The 13,769-nt window shown below is 46.6% G+C and overlaps 1 protein-coding gene across 1 annotated transcript in view; it reads right to left on the bottom strand.

Moving 5' to 3' along the window:
- Positions 1-11,922, bottom strand: part of Ppfibp2 (PPFIA binding protein 2) — a 149,196-nt gene extending 137,274 nt beyond the window's left edge. The window contains exon 1 of the mRNA XM_032893203.1: positions 11,686-11,922. The gene's annotated coding sequence lies outside the window, so the exon portion shown is untranslated. The remainder of the gene's footprint in view (positions 1-11,685) is intronic.
- Between the last annotated feature and the right edge of the window lie 1,847 nt (positions 11,923-13,769).

The following is a 13,769-nucleotide window of genomic DNA, read 5'->3' as shown; positions in this document are numbered from 1 at the left end:
ATTCTAGAGAAGCCCCATCATGTTCTTAGCAGATGCCAGACTCTGAGGGAAACAGTACCAAAGCAGGAATCAGTCTAAGAGTTGGGAAGACACGTAATATAACTGTAATGTAACAGCCTGCCTTTCTCACATACCTGAAAGGACTCCCTTCATCAACACCATTTCTCATTCAATTGTCACTTTATCTAAAACTGTGTTTCAAATGTAGGTGGTCCTGGGTTGGGACAGTGGAGCATTTCTCGACAATTTTAAAGTGCTCAAATTTGGAAAGTAGGACGTGGAGGTAGAGATTCTACCTCCCCAAGACACAACCTCTTAACATAAGATCACAGACACTGTAGCCTAGATACTCCTAAATCTTCTTGATATGAAGAGTCACTGTTTTTACAGCCTCTGCAGCTGGTCTCAAGTTTTCTGAGCTGATGGATAGTTTTCTCAGGCTCACACAGAAGACAGAACAAAGAACGGTCTCTTGGACTAAGGCTGGGTCCTGAGCTGCAGGAGGCACATCGAGCCTGATAGAGGATGGAGACCAGGGCAGACCTACTCAGTGATAAGGACCAGCTGGCTCTCCAACAAACAGAATCGGAAAGATCCTGACTTGAACAGACAGCTTCCATGAGCACCCACCTGTTTAGAGCTTGAACCTGCCATGCATGGGAACAATGTTGCCCTTTCATGCAGGGATCCTAGCGCCCACTCCAAACCTCTGCTTGGGCAAGCTCTGAGCAAATGCTTTGCCACACTGTATCAGCCACGCTTTTCCGCCCCCACAGCTTCACCTGGGTTACTGCCCAGGTTGCCCCGACTCTCATTCCTTATTATGCCCTTCAGCCCACTCCAGAGCCCCACTCTTGTTAAACATCCCAAGGTCCTTAAATGTTGGAATTGTTATAACTGATGTGACTAATGATGAAGTTAGCTAAGACACCTTTTGTATTCCCTGAGACAATTAGAGTCATCACGCCCTATTTTAACATGTTTTCGTGAATGGGGGAAACTTAAGGAATTTAGCTAAGAATTCAGAAATTACCTATAATAGTAAGGGACTTAATAGTTTCTCTGATACCTTTAAAAAAAAGAGCAGTGTAGGGACTGGAGAGATGGCTCAGCAGTTAAGAGTACCTGCTACGGGGCTGGAGAGATGGCTCAGTGGTTAAGAGCACTGTCTGCTCTTCCAGAGGTCCTGAGTTCAAATCCCAGCAACCACATGGTGGCTCACAACCACCTGTAATGGGATCTGATGTCCTCTTCTGGTGTGTCTGAAGACAGCTGTAGTGTGCTCACATATGTTAAAATGAATAGATAGATAAATAAAATGTATATTTAAAAAAAAAAAAAAAAAAAAAAAGAGTACCTGCTACGGGGTTGGGGATTTAGCTCAGTGGTAGAGCTTGACTATGCTTAAAGGCCCTGGGTTGGTCCCCAGCTCAAAAAAAAAAGAAAAAAAAAAAAAAAAAAAAAAAAAAAGAGTACCTGCTACTCTTGCACATACCAGGGTTTGGCTCGAAACAACATGGTAGCTTTTACTCCACCCCATCCACATCCCTAGTAACTCTAGTTCCAGGAGATCTGAAGCCTTCTGGGCTCAGAAGGCATGAGGCAGGCACACATGTGATGCACATGCATGCATACATACATACATACATACATACATACATACACACACATACATGCAAGCACTTACCCAGATACAAGTATGTACACACAGACAGACAGACACACATACACACTTTTAAAAAGAATAGTAATGTGTTACTATTTTTTAGCCCTGCTCCTAACTAGAACTACAATATGCTTTATTACAGTCTAGCCACGTCTACCAAGTTCCTCCTCTGAAGAGTAACATGGCCAGAGGCACATGCTGACTTGACAGTCTTCCTGCTTTGTCATCATTAAGGGGAAAAGGAGCTTCAGTAAAATCGGCGGCTTACTCTAGACCCTAAGTGTGGTGGCAAGGGTAGAAACAACATGCATTTAGGGTCAGGACAACCAAGCAGGAATGTGATGCCAGTCACTCACCAGTTAGGACACCTTGGGAAAGTCACATGTCCTCTCAGAGTCAGTTTCCTCCAGCACTCAAGCTTCCGAGGTAGCCAGTGAAGCTTAAGTAAGCACAAATCCGGCACTCTGTGCCTCATGCCTGGTGGGTCCTTACTAAATGATCATGCTTCATCTCTGGTCCTCTACTTATCCTGGTTGACTCCTTGGGTCAACCTAAGCACCCGCTGTTTTCTACACAGTTAAATTCCAGCTCTTAAATCCCACTCAGGCAGGGGACATGACCCACTCAGCCAGAGCTCCCACTGTGCCCGCAGAGAATGGTATGAAAATTATCTAGTGACTGAAATAACGTGGCTGGAGGACCTAGGAATTATACTCTACCCCTGTTCCTGAAAAACGTTTTCCTAGCCTTGGTAGATTAGTTCCTACTCTAAGCCATGTGCCCTCCCTGCCCTCCAGAGTAGGTTATCACACCCCTCGGGCACCCACATTCCTTAACCACAGCACTCTCCATCTTGCCATACATCTTATCCCACCACACCCAAAACCTCAGTCTGCTTATATAAGGCCCTGAAGACCACGGCCCTTCCCTGCCTGCTCCTGGGGATTAAAACCTCCCTGTGGCCTAGGCTGCATTAAGTCAGACTTCTCAGTGTGGTTACTAGGGCCTTTGTATACCCAGCATTACCAGAGAGTCCCCTTCTACACCTATTATATACTCTCTTGGATGCTGGGAGACTAATGCCTCAGACCAAGTCATAGGATGTCATGTTTTTGCAATCTTCACAGGAGGCCTGTGTGTCTGGAAGAGCATTCAGAACCTAGTTATAGTGAGGCCAAGGGCAGTGTCAGCAGAGACTATGCAGGATTCTTTTGCCTTGGGGATCCTGGCTGTGGAGTATCAGCCTGCAAGGCCCTTCCTCAGAGCCCTTCCACTCCCCTGATCCATCAGCCTGTGACTTGAGGACTCCCCTTTTCTACTCTCCTGCCCTTACTGGACCCTATCCACATTCCTTGCTTGCTGTCTTTGCTCAGAGCTATTAGCTTTTCCCACCCTAGTAAATTCACCCCCCCCCACACCTCCCAGCCCACTCCACAATCCCAGGTTTTTTTTGTTTTGTTTTTCTGTTTTGTTTTGTTTTGTTTTGTTTGTCCAACTTGTTTTATGAGACAGAATCTCCCTCTGTAGCTGAAGCAGCCTCCAAACTCACAGTGATCCTCTTGCCTCAGCCTCCAGAGTGCTGGGATTAAAGGCGTGAGCCACCACCACCCAGCTTGCCTCCCGTTCTCTTAACTCATGGCATTCCATGACCAAGGATCCCTGTATTATCTCTCTTCCCTCACACCACAGCCTCCAGCTGCCCAGTCGATGGATGCAAGTCTGGACAAAGCATGGTAGCTGCCTCATTCACCCTCATCCCTAGGCCTTCCTGCCTCTTCTCAGGCCTTGCATGACAAGAGCACTGATTTTGCAATAAGTACGGGTCCCTCCTACAACTGGTCTCCATGTGACAAGTTGGGTAAATTTGAGGAAAACTCCTCTCTATTTCTATTAATGAAGCCAAGCTAAAAAAAAAAAAAAAAAAAAAAAAAAAAAAAAAAGAATGTGCATGACTTGGTCGTTTTCACCTAGGTTGTGAACATACCCACAAATTGATTCTGGGAGCCTAGGGACGGGACTTCCCTCAGATCCTGCTCGACCCGCGGAGCTGGAACCGTGTGCTTTTCTTTCTGTATTCTGAGGTTCGACCATCTGCAACTGATGTGCTTCAGACTCTCCTCCTGATTTTCTACCCCCCTGCACCATGACTGTCCTTTCTACAGCACACCTGCCACTTCCCTCTTGAAAGTTCAGCATCGGGAGGGAAACTGCAAGGTTACTTCATGATGTGAACCACTTCTTCTGACAAAATGTTTCTCTCAGGCTTCTTGAGAAAGGAAAAAATAATGATAATGCCATTACCACCTGCACCACGCCAAGCTAGCACCCGCGCCAAGGGTGACTGCCTCGTCGTTTCATTTAATCTTCACAACAACCAAATGAAATGGGCCTCCGTGAGTTGGCCAGTGAACAACTGAGAAACTTAAAACTCAGGCTTGCTCAAAGTTGCAGCCTTGAACCTGTACAGCTTAGGGACTTGGGTGGAGAACTGTTTGATTCAAAGTGGCATCTTAAGAGCTGCCAAGGCCCTCAAGGATCAGGCAGGTCAAGCCTTCATGACGGAGAAAACTAGCTGCCTGCCATAAAGAAATGGTGGGGTGGGGAGAGCAGGAGGAGTCGGTTTCCTCCTCTGCTGAAGCAGGACAATAATCTGCGCCTGGGGCATTGTCTGCGCCAGTGAGCTGGCACAATGAAAACCTAGACAGACACAGGGGGATGTTGTTGCCGTTACCAGGTAAGCAGTGTTGCATCGAAGAACCAGATGTCTTGGCCGGGTGCAGGAAGAGCTTATGTAATAAAACCTTTCCATGACATCCAGTCAAGGTCAGGTGTCAGAGCCAAGAACGATTCCGTGGCTCTGGTGAAATGCTGAATGAGCAAAAATGTGCCTTTTCCTTCTTAAATCACAATTCAACTTCTCTTGGCATGCCGATGTACTCTCCCCCAGCTCCCTTCCCCCTTTCTGCCCCTGTGGCTCAGAGGATTTGGGGCATGGGATAAGTTTGATGCCACACACCCCAGCATGCCCGAGGCAGTCCTGCCATGCTGGGCGTTGTGCTGCACTTGGGATGCCAAAGCTAGGAAGAGAGGATCCCTAGGCAGCCTAGGCTAAGCAGTACAAGAGAACCAGGGAGAATCCTTGTCTCAAACAACAAAGTGCTAGTATTAAAGGGATGTACCATCATGCCTGGCAAAAAAGACAAACTGGGTAGCTCCTAAGGAAAGAAACCAAGGCTGACCTCTGGCCCCTATATTACCTGCACATTCATGGCCACACAAGAACACACAGACAAATTATTCATGTTGTAATATACAAATTTAAATCTAGTACTCTAGATTCAAATTTGTTCTTCAAAAATCTGTTTCTCAGAGATAGGAACACTATTATGGTTTCCCATAATATTGAACTGTACTACCTTTGCCTCACGAGATAAGCCCTTTGTCCAACATATCAAAGGGGACATTCCACTATACCTCTGTTGCCTCCAGTAAGCAGTCCAGTGCCAAGATAGATATTCATGATGAAAAAGCCTCCTTGGTTTAAGGGATATGTGGTATTAGGTTGTGGAACCTGCCTGTTTCCTGTCCTTTCTTTCCCTCTAGGCTCCTATACAACACACCTCTCTCTCTCTCTCTCTCTCTCTCTCTCTCTCTCTCTCTCTCTCTCACACACACACACACACACACACACACACACACACACACACACACACACACACACACGATTATCAGCTAAGGAATTGCTCTTACCAGACACTTCATTTGTTAAGAACTGTTGTAGGCAGAAGAGATGACTCAGCAGTCAAGAGCACATACTGCTTTTGCAGAGGACCTGAGTTCAATTCCAGACACTCAACAACTATCACTCTAACTCCAGGGGAACCTGACACCAATGACCTTTGAGGGCACTTACACTCATTGAAGGAGAAAGTGATGACTTGTTGGGACACCTCGTACAGTCACAGGAGCAGCCCTCTAGCTTAGAGAGGTTCTTGTCCAGCCTGAGATGCCGGCACAGCTGCATTTGACTGATACACTCCTGAGTGTACTGTGAAACTACATCTTCACCCAGGAGAGGGAAGCATTCGGAGTATTCTTGGAAAACAAGGCAAACACCCTCAGGCAGTTAACAGGGCTCTGAGCCTCCCCAGGAAGGCAAAGAAATTCCAGGATTTAGATAACCGCCTTCCCTTTGGAATCTTTATCTCGGGGAAGAGAAGTCCCTTGGGAATTCCACACGGAGGGAGAGCCAAACATTCCAGAGTCACCAGAAGTAACTAATCTTTGTTAATGGGTTCTCCTCCCACCTTACCTATGCAGAAGTCATTCCTAAGCCTTGGGCAACCCAAGCCAGCTGTCCATGACTGTCCCTGCTACTTAAGTCTCATTGGGATGACAGGACAAGGATACTAACTCAACCCCAGAAGAGGTGAAAACTGGCAAGAAAAAGCCAGGATGGCTGGACAAGTTCACCTTCAAAGTCAATCTCCAGCGCGGTGGTCACTGCTTAGGTCTGCCCGCTCCCACACGCCAAGAGATAAATTCCAATTGTTTCACATGTATTACCTAGACCTGCCTTAGCAGATGGAAGTGACCTGTGTCCATGACAAAGGTGAGACTGTCCTGGGAGGCCAGCAACTGGGAAGCCTGGCTGGTCAGAGAAGTGCAGAAGGGGTGGCTGAGGAGAAGGCTCACTGAGTCTCTCACAGCTACCAGTCAAGGGCCTCTTCCCATCCATCACTCAATGGTCACAACCCTCACCATCCCAAGGACAGAACGTCCTTAGGACTGGTTTGCTGACCCCGGCTGGCTGTCATTCCTAGCACCTTCCCCTTCTTTCTCTCATTATTCATCGCTACAGTAGCAACATCTTATGGAATGCTGAATGTGTCCCCAAAGTTTATCTGGGAGAGAAGAGAGTGCTGGGTCCTTAGAATATGCATTTCCAATGAATTAGTAACTTGTTTAATTGTAACACTCCCAACGAAACCCTGAGTATGCACATAGAGCATACTGAGAATACAGCTCAGATACCATAAAAAACACTTCTCTACCAGAGCAGCCCCACCTATGGAAAGACCTCAGAATCAGATAAATAAGTAAACAAACAAACAAACAAACAAACAGGGCCTTCAGGCACCGGCTGCCACCCAACACTTGCCCTGAATACCTGAGCTGTATGGCTCTAGCCTCCCTGTTCTGTTCTACACCCTGAGTGCCCCAATATGATTGAATGCCTGTTCTCACTGGCTAGTGGGATCTCCAACTAGACCTTCTGGCAGCTCTCCTCTAGCCCATAACATGGGGCTACAGATGATATGATGGAAGCCAGGAGGCATGTTAGCCTGGATCTGCACCTAAGAATGGGGTGACTTTGGGTACGCTGCTTTGGGCTTTGCCATTGTGTTGGGTAAAATCATAAAGGGTAAGCAAGAAGCTACCCAAGGTTCTTCTCATTTTAAAATGTATCACCACCCTCTTTTCCTTCCCTCCAGGATCCCATACCTGTTCACAATCACCTCATTCTCTGCCGGTCGTCAGTATCTAGGATGACTTTTTCTCTCCCTCAAATCCAGTCAGTCATTTCTTGGCAAGCTTGCTTCACTGCTACCGTCACTGCTTTGACTCAGGACCTGAGATTCTCCTATGGATTACTTCAATAACATGTCCTTGTGTAGCCCCTCTAATCTACCCTTCCCAGCCTAGCATCCTCCTGAAAACAGACTTGCACAGAGCCTTTTCCATATTACTCCTAGCTTTCAATGTCATCAGTACAAAATAATTTCTTTTTAAATGAGCTGTTAGCATGTTGCTGAGTAGCTGCGGTTTTAGTACATGTGTTACCACAGGGTCAGAATTTGAATGCTTTAGCTCTAACCTTCAGGGCCTTCCACCATCTTTTCCCTTCCTGGACTCCAGCCTTTCCTCTTCAAATGTCCCCACCATGAATAGCCATTTCCACAGAATCCAAACACTTCCTCTTGCAGGAAACAGATAAACGCATATAAACCAGGAAGCTGGTGAAACTAACCTAGGGGGAATTGGGAGTCTCAGTTAGTTGGGAAGAGACACACAAGGGCCATCCCTACGTTATGAACACAATAAATAACTGCTGGATGAGAGAGACTATCTGGTCGTGTTGCATGAGAGGTACAGTTTTCCTGTGTTCTCACCCACACTAGGGGATGTGGCTGTCCTAAAGCCACCCACACTCCTGTCAGTAACCCCTCATAAATGCATTGGTTCTCCAAGCTAGGCTTGGGTGGAATCACTTCCTTAGTGTGTCATCGGCGTCTTATCTGTGTTGAGTAGACATCTGTTCATGTCTCCCCAGGACAGTCATACAATACCCCACCACACCCCATAATTCTAGCCATTGAGCCATTCTTTTTTGAGCCTGCCCGTCCTGTCTTTTGGCTTCTGTTCTCATTCCTTCCTTTCTCTCTCACAAACAACCTGTTCCTTTTCCTCCTTACAGAAGCAAAACCTGCCGGCCAACACAGGACCCACATGCATGGGAAACTCTTGCTGATATCTATTAAATATTAGGTCTCGTGGGAGAGCTAGTGTAGCTGCAGCTGCTCAGGAACACAGCAGAGAGCAGATTCTACTGTAATTCGTGTGTGGTATTAGTGGAGAGAGTATAGTGGCTTGAGATGACCGGGTTCTAGGTCTCACTCATGTTACGGAGCAGAGGCAACAGGTACCTTAGAAAGAGAATACAGTGATGACGGGCACGTCTTGCATAGCGGTATATAATCTACAGGGCTTAATCAGCGTTTGAATATTGCATCTCTTGTTTGTATTCACTCTTCTCGTATTTTGCATTGAGGGAATCCACCAGGGGATTTTAAGCAGAAAAGAATCGCGAACAGATTTGTATTTCAGATTCATGACCAAGTAAAAAGCAATGTCCAAACATTATAATCTAAGAAGCATACACTTCTCAGGCAGAGAGGCACAAAAGGACAGGCATAAAACTCCTCAGTTTGAGGAATAGTGGTGATGGAATTAGAAATGGCCTAACCATTCACCAGGGTATTATAGTTTATCTGATCAGAGAGGCAGTCTTATCCTGTGTCTACAGATGTGTTACAGACATGCACAGATGTATACAAGATTACAACATGGGACTTAATAAAAAGCATCATACGCAATGGATGTACATAAATGGGCAGAGATACAGAGGAAATGAAAGCAAGAATTACTTACCAAGGAGCATCAAACCAATGACATTAAGGCACAAAGAAATTTTCAGTTTGCCAGAAACAAAGCAGAGTCCAAATGCCTCTAAAAGTCTGAGGCCTTCTGGAAATCTCCACAGAAAGCTCACCAGTTTAATTTAGGGTACCCATCTCCTACAAGGCTTTTTATCACAAGTATTTGAGATAATAACAGCCCCTGATGAGAACTACTAGGCCCAACAGACTGCCGGTTCGGATTTTATAATAGACAGAGCTCACCTTCCCTAGACTCCAAAAATAAACACACATAGGTGCCCTCAAGCACAAACAAAACAAGATACTAGGGTAGCAAAGGGCAAAGGAAGTGGAACTCCTCAGAGGAAGGAGGAAGCAAGAAAACCGGTGACTCAGGAAAACCCAAGCCCAGAGTTTTAACTTTACTTTTGGTGTAGTTATGCACAGAGGAGTGACCGCCATATCTTATATGGAGGCACACACGTAGTGGGACTTAATAAATGTTTAAAATGAGTCACCTAAATATCCATTCTTTCTCCCTCACCAGGGTATTTGAAACGGGAACGAACCGTAAACAGATCTGTATTTCAGGAGAAACACACACACACACACACACACACACACACACACACACACACTTATATGGGCATGTAAACTTTAGCTGCTGACCACAATTGTCTAAGCAGTGCACCAATCCTGGTATCCAAAAATTGAAGTAGAATTCTGCAGGAACTATTCCTTTTCCAAGTGTCCTATTCTGGCTAATCAATATAAAGGCTGACACCTCCCCTTCCCTGGCCTGGTATTTCTAGGGTCTCTTCCGTCTTCACTCTCTTCACATTTACCTGAATTGACCTCCCAGTCTCCTAACTGGCCTTCCAGCTATGGTCCTCCAAGCACTACCCAGTCCAATGGCCGATCCCAGCTGGCTGTTATGAGAAACACCTAGAGAACTCTGAACAGGCCTGGGACCTACTTAACCTGAAGAGTTTGCAAAGCTCCCCGGGATAATTCTGAAGCCTTCGGAGAGTTTATACATCACTATCAATTATTGATACAAGCAGGAGAGAAATGGGTTAGAAATGCAGAATGGCAGACTTCACCCCTGACCCACAGCGTCAAAGTCCACATTGGAAGAGCATCAGGTGATTCTCAAGCTTGTGGCTGAAGCACACTGCTCTAAAATGTCAGCTGACCCTTCTCTCCACAAATGTTTACTAGATTTCTGTCAGGCTGGGGGTTGGAAAGGTCAAAGTTCAAGGACTCTAACTTTGATAACCTCAGTTGACCACAAGTCAGTCTCTGCTCAATATCTCTCTCATACGTGGATGTCCCTGGCCTTGGGCCATCTGGAACCATTGGCTTTATTTATTTTTGTTGTTGTTATTTTGTTTTATCTACTAGTCAGGCCAGGAACCAAGAAGGACCAGTAGCCATTTCTTAGAGATTGACTATTTGCCTTACAGACCTCTCCATGGCCCAGGTTCTCCCCTAACATCTTCTTGTGAGATCCCTCATATAGACCATTTTAAAGCTTTCCCAGATTTTCCTTATTTTGGTGGGGAAAAAAAAAAAACAAAACAAGAAAACTAGCATTTCTGTAAGTTTGTTCCAACCTTCAGCTACCTTTACCTCTTACATGTATCTCTCATGTTATTCATCTGCTTCGCACATCTGCCTTAGTTATCAAAACACAGACAACGGTAACAATAAACTAAAATTGACACATCATGGAGTCTCAAAGTAATACCACTAATATTCTATGTGAGGGCAGAGTGTTGTTGCTCAGCGGTAGAGCACTTGCCTAGCATTCGCAAGAGTCTAAATTAGATCGCCAGTCCCCATCACCATCAGCCTTAAATAAAATCCCAAGTGAAAATAACAACAAAAGACTTAACCATAGTCCACTTTAAAGTCACTTAAATACGCATACAAATGGGCTGGTGAAGAAAGAAATAATTTCTAATCGGATAACATTTTTAGTATGCCAATAGTAATCTAAGACTGAAGATTAATTAGGTCTGTGGTTGACTTCCTTCCTGTAGTTGAGCATTTAACTTAAAATACACGGGCATCTTATAAGCACTACAATCTACAGTATAATCAGTTAAGGACCAAGAGAAACGAAGACAACCAGGAATAAAAACAAAATATAAAGAGGAAGAGTAATCTATATCAAATATCTCAATGCTCTAAAAGAAAGAACTGAATGCCTATTTGAATCCTACCCGAACCTTGGAGGTTCTGCTTTTTAAACATAACAACCTTATTTTAATAGGAGGGAAAAGTATGGGTCTGGTGTCCGAATGGAGGGAGGAAGGGAGAAGGGAGGAGGACCCACTTTTAAAAACAGAAGCATCCCCACACCCTAATCCTGCCTGGAGCCTTTGGAAAGCGTGTTGCATTTAGCAATTAGTGCACAGAACTGTTCCTGGCCAAGGCGCTCCAGACCATGGGTCTATGGAACCCACCTTGGGCTCTGGAACCCACCTTGGGCTCTCCCGGTTGACGCCGCTGCTGCTTTCACGAGACACAAGGCTGGGACAAAATCGCCCGAAACTCTGAAACACCCCAGTATCCCACTCTGCCACCTGTAGAAGAGCGGGGCTGGTGGCAAGTCCGGAGCAGGGTCCGGTAGAGAACTCAAGCAAATCCACGGGAGTTACTCCGTTTTCTCAGTTTCCCAGATAAATAAGTGGGTCCCCAAGTCTTGAAAACGTTCGGAGGTCTAAAGGACCACGGACCCCCAGGTAGTCCTTGGATCTGGGGGTACTCAGTTCCCGGGATAGCGGTGATCCGAGGCAGGAAGAGCCCACTAACCTGGAGGAAGAGCGCAGCTTCTCTCTCGGAGGCTCAGGTATGCAGGTCGCTCCGGTGTGTCCCTTACTCTTTCCAACATAAGAGCCGAGAACCAAGTGACAGGCCACCGGCCCAAGAACCAACTGCCAACTAAGTGGCCGACCCGCCAACACTAACCCGGTCCGGCACCCACGTGACGGGGGCGGGGACCCCAGAGAGGCTCGTCCCGGAGTGTGGCTCTCTAGCTGCTGGGGCCTTCCCCTAGGACCGCCCCTTTGCCACCCCTCCTCCTTCTCGCGCACCGCGGTGGCCAGCGAGCACCCAAGAGCCACAGTTCCAGTTCCACAGGGACTTGCCTGGTTAGCTCCGCCCCCAGACAGTGCTCGCGTGCTGGCTCAAACCCCACCCCTCCCGAGAGACCACGCCCCTCTCTGGGTCCAACCCACTGGTTGCACCTCGTACTCTTAGCACCTTTCTGGCCTCAGAAAGGCCCCTAGGCACTTTCCTTGTGTCCCACTGTGCTCAGGTCTCTAGAGCTTTTGTAATCAGTCAGCAGAACGAGGAAAGCGTGCAAAGAATTGCTGAGAGGAGCGCGCGGCACACACACACACACACGCACACGCACACGCACACGCACACGCACACGCACACGCACCGGGCCTTGTGTGATCCCATTGAGATTAAAAGCTGCATCATTCCCAGACCACCCCCAATGTCACCCTTAGGTCTGTCTAAGCTCAACCTGCACCTCCCCCACCCCTCCCCCGACCTTCCTGGAGGTCCCTCTAGTGGTTAAAGCTCTGGTGTTCAGTCTTGTGAATAACTAAAGACAGAACACTATCTGTGCCCTGCAAGGTCAGGTATAAGTATGCAAAACAAAAACAAACAAACAAAAAACCTGGAGACCAAGTCCCAGCACCTACCTCGAGCGTGCATAAGGCCTTCGGTTTTATCACAGATGCTTGCCCTACCCGGGCCTCCAAGGACCGGTTGCTCAGCTTATCTGCTTAAAATCTCCAGTGCCTCAGATGGCAGAGACACAGGGACTCTGGCAGGAGTCACTACTAAGCTGGACTCCAGTTGCTTGCACCTGGAGTGTTGACAGACACTACAGGACACATCTTTTTTTTTTTAATTAGTCTAAAATTACTGGTATGGCTAGAGGCTTACACACATGAACAGAACATAAACACTGTAAAAAAACAGGTGTGTGAGCACTGCGGGGACATGACCAGCAGCAGAGTAAAGGCAAGCCAGTAGAGGAAGACTGGGGCCCAGGGAGACATGTGTCACAGCAGGACGCCCTTCGGTTCTTTCACTTCCTTAAAATAGCGGCAGAGAGGCTTTTGGACACAGAGCCTGCGCAGTTCACATAAGTTCACATGTGGGCAGTTCCAAATCCCACCGGTAGCCTGGGGATGCAGGGGCAGTTTCTTTCCCCAGGCCCCCAGAAACTGCTAGCATTTTCTCAGAACTATACAATTATTTTGTAAACTGTTTTATGAAATTGGCCTTCTCAAGCTTATGTGCAGTTTGGGAAGGGGCTTTAAAATTACGGATGTTTTCCTCCCAACTCCAGAGGGTCTGATTTGATGGCATTTGAGAGGATAGCCTGGATATTAAGATTCTTAACGTTCCCCGGGTGATTCTAATGTGTAGCAATATAATAACCACTGCTATGGGGCATGGAGACACCATTGATCTTCATTTAAATCCAACCAGAGTGGAACTGAAAAACACACGTGAAAGGTGTTCCCAGGCCCGCATGCTGTTAGGGAAAGTAGCAAAGAACAAATTTCACCTAAAAGAGATATTCTCCCTTTAGGGATTCTGTGTACCAAGGGTATACTGTTTGAGACAGGTATATCTTGCAGAACTATGGAATCCCAACATTTCCCAGATAGAAGCCAGACAGCATGCTACGAATTATTCTCTTGACTTCAAAGGAACCATGTATACAGACCTCACTCCTTTGGATAATGCCCTCATGAGTAGGTCATGTTCTTTGTCAGTAAGGTAGGTAACATGACTGCCCATAGAGCAGATATTGTCCCTGGATTCATGGGGCCGGTGTATCACAGTTATTCATTCATATCTGCCTCATT

Source organism: Rattus rattus, chromosome 2 (genome assembly GCF_011064425.1).
Source record: "Rattus rattus isolate New Zealand chromosome 2, Rrattus_CSIRO_v1, whole genome shotgun sequence".
In the NCBI taxonomy this organism is placed as follows: domain Eukaryota; kingdom Metazoa; phylum Chordata; class Mammalia; order Rodentia; family Muridae; genus Rattus; species Rattus rattus.
Note: the sequence above shows the minus strand (reverse complement) of the source record. Positions and strands in the feature narration are given on the sequence as shown.